Source organism: Tenrec ecaudatus, chromosome 1 (genome assembly GCF_050624435.1).
Source record: "Tenrec ecaudatus isolate mTenEca1 chromosome 1, mTenEca1.hap1, whole genome shotgun sequence".
Taxonomy (NCBI): domain Eukaryota; kingdom Metazoa; phylum Chordata; class Mammalia; order Afrosoricida; family Tenrecidae; genus Tenrec; species Tenrec ecaudatus.
This window is the reverse complement of record NC_134530.1, coordinates 217,352,430-217,356,005: the sequence shown is the minus strand read 5'-3', so window position 1 is coordinate 217,356,005 and position 3,576 is coordinate 217,352,430. Positions and strand designations below refer to the sequence as shown.

The 3,576-nt window shown below is 43.1% G+C and overlaps 1 pseudogene; it reads left to right on the top strand.

The window, feature by feature from the left end:
- The first annotated feature begins 1,584 nt into the window (after window positions 1–1,584).
- On the top strand, window positions 1,585–2,316 carry LOC142437305 (anaphase-promoting complex subunit 15 pseudogene; annotated as a pseudogene).
- The last annotated feature ends 1,260 nt before the right edge of the window (window positions 2,317–3,576 follow it).

Sequence of the window (3,576 nt, the reverse complement as noted above, 5' to 3'; positions counted from 1 at the left end):
ATTAGAGACTGCAGTCTTCAATTAGGATTGCGACTCTGGACCAATAAACATTATGACGAATGGAAAAAATGATTGATGTTAAGAATTTAATTTTACTTGGATCCATAATCAGTGTTCATGGAAGCAGCAGTCAAGAACTCAAATACTCCCCCAAACTACCATGATCCGAATTCTACCTCGCAGGGCTGTATAGGGCAGAGGTTGTACACTGGTGCATATGGGAGCTGGAGGCACAGGGAATCCAGGGTGGATGATACCTTCAGGACCAAGGGTGTGAGGGGCAATGCTGGGAGAGTGGAGGGTGAGTGGGTTGGAAATGGGGAACTGATTACAAGGATCCATATGTGACCTCCTCCCTGGGAGATGGATGGCAGAGAAGGGGGGGAAGGGAGACTCCGGATAGGGCAAAATATGACAAAATAACAATGTATAAATTACCAAGGGCACATGAGGGAGGGGGGAGTAGGGAGGGAGGGAAAAAAAAAAGAGGACCTGATGCAAAGGGCTTAAGTGGAGAGCAAATGCTTTGAGACTGATTGGGGCAGGGAATGTATGGATGTGCTTTATACAATTGATGTATGTATAGGTATGGATTGTGGTAAGAGTTGTATGAGCCCCTAATAAAATGTAAAAAAAAATAAAAGAAGAGAGAAAAAAAAGAAAATGATTAGGGCAAAGAATGTACAGATGTACTTTATACAATTGATGTATGTATATATATGGATTGTGATAAGAGTTGTATGAGCCCCTAATAAAATGTTAAAAAAAAAAGAACTCAAATGAAGTATTGCATTAGGTCAGTGGTCCTCAATCTTCCTAATGCCGGGACCCATTAGTACAGTTTCTCATGTTGTGGTGACCCCCAACCATAAAATTATATTTGTTGCTACTTCATAACTGTAATTTTTGCTACTGTTATGAAGCAGGCGACCCCTGTGAAAGGGTCGTTCATCCCTCAAAGGGGTTGCTACCCCTCAGTTGAGGACTATTGCATTAGGTAAATCTGCCATAAATCTATTCAAGGAAGTAAAGATGTAACTTTGAGGGCTATGCACCTGGCCCTAGCCATGCGATTTTCAATTGCCCCATAAGCCAGTGAAAGCTGGCCAATGGTGTTGACCAAGAAGGGTGACAGCGCCAAGGGCTTCCAGAACAACCAATCCTGCCTTTGAAAGACGTACAGCCAGAATGCTCTGTACAATGAGGATGGTGAGGCCGCCTCTCCCATATTTTAGGACCCCAAGTTTGGAAAAGTAGAAGATCAGTCAAAAGAGGAAGAACCTCATGATATGCATTGATACAAGTGGTTGCCACAAAGGACTAAAATATAGCAGGCGTGAAGATTGCACAGTGTTTGGTTGGAAATGGAGCACCCAACAACAAGCGTCAAAGACTAACATCTTTGCGAAAAAGGGTGGAGAATTTAGTGTCTAAAAGATATTTTGTTTTTCTTTAAAAAAAATGGAATCACAGATTTGATAAATGTATTAAGTGCAATGGTGATATATGGTGATATAGTTGTTTTGTAAAATAAAACTTTGAAGGTGATAAGGTTGCTTTGTAAAAAATTTAAATATACAGATAGAAGTGCCTCCGGGTTGCTGTCGGCCATCGCCGACGGGCGCGATGAGGTAGCTGAGGCTCCAAGTGGTTGGTGACGTGACTTGACCAAGGTTAAATAGCCATCTAGGAGCCATGTCTACTTTGTTTCCCTCACTCTTCCCCCATGTGACTGAAACGCTCTGGTTTAATCTGGATCGGCCCTGTGTGGAGGAGACTGAACTGCAACAGCAGGAACAGCAGCATCAGGCCTGGCTCCAGAGCATTGCAGAAAAGGACAACAACCTGGTACCTATTGGCAAGCCAGCCTCAGAGCACTATGATGACGAGGAGGAAGAAGATGATGAAGATGATGAAGATAGCGAGGAAGACTCAGAGGATGATGAGGATATGCAGGACATGGACGAGATGAATGATTACAATGAGTCACCTGACGATGGAGAGGTCAATGAGGTGGACATGGAAGGCAATGAGCAGGATCAAGACCAGTGGATGATCTAGGCACACAGGAGTGCCCTAGTGACATCCTGGCCAGCCCAACCCACCGTGCACCCCCTGGAGAACCAGCTGGGGGTCCCAGTACCTAAAAGCTCAACCTTGGACACTTCCACGAACGCTGCCAACGCCTGGTCTCCTGGGCCTCTCCCAGGTCAATCGCCTTTCTTGAATCCCTAGGGCCTGCACCCACCCCATCTTCCTGGCCAGTACGTCTCTCCTTGGCTGCCAGGTCTAGTTTAGTTCTGATTCTCTTTAATAAAGACACAGGTCTGGTTGAAAAAAAATTTAAATATATAACATTGAAAAAATTGTTTTTAATACCCTCTTGTATAGGCACACCTGTGTACCCTATGTAGCCAGATATGTACTTTTTAGTTATTACTGTTGCAAAATTATATATATTATAATTTTTATACAAACAGTCCCTTATTCTTGTGTATTTCTTAGTGTGGTTTTTAAAATCTTGGTCATGCTGTGTTGACTTGACCCTTTTTCAGGATTGCCTTTTCCATCACCAGAATCTACAAGTGTCTACTGTCTAGAAAATTCTTCCCCTCTCCACTCCTTCCCATCCCTCAAACTCACTGCCATTGATTTGATGCCAACTCAGAGCAAGCCTACAGCAGCGGTTCTCAACCTGTGGATCAGGACCCTTTCGGGGGTCGAATGACCCTTTCACAGGGGTCGCCGGATTCATAACAGTAGCACAATTTCAGTTCTCAAGCAGCAACGAAAATAGTTTTATGGTTGGGGGTCACCACAGCATGAGAAACTGTATGAAAGGGTCATGGCATTGGGAAGGTTGGGAACCATTGGCCTATAGGACAGGGTAGAACAGCTCTTGTGAGTTTCTGAGACTGTAACTCTTTACGGACGTAGAAAGCTGTGTTTGTTCCTTCGAGGGGCTGGTAGTTTTGAACTGCTGACCTTGCAATTAGCAGCCCAGGACAAAACTACAAATCCAGCAATGGTCCCATGCCATCCCTAATAATTATCAAATAGCATTGCTTTTGGCATGTATAACTTTTCTTGTCTTTTAATCATAGTGAGGTCATATGGCATTTGTTCTTGACATTATTTCGTAATGCCCTCCAAATTCATCCGTTATATTTCTGGTAAGTCATCAGTATTCTATAAGGTTACATAATATTCCACTCTTTGTTTATCCATTTATCTGTACCTGGGCAGTTTGGTTGTCGCCATCTCTTTGCTATTGTGAACAGTGCTGCAGCGGGCATAGGTATGCGACTGCATGTTCAGATCAATTGCAGTTCTCTGGAGCACATCCCTAGGAGTGGGCTTGCTGGGTCACAGGATATTCGATTTCTATCTGTTTGCAGAAATGCCTACTGTTGGACACTTTTCATATCCTGTTTTGTCATTTTCACTGCTATTGTCTGACATAATGTCCCTATCTTTTGTCTCATTGTATTTTTTGGGTCTTACTTGTTTTCTTATGCTTTTAGAATAGATGCTTATAATACCCCTTGTTTAAATTTAGAGTAATTTTCCTTCAAT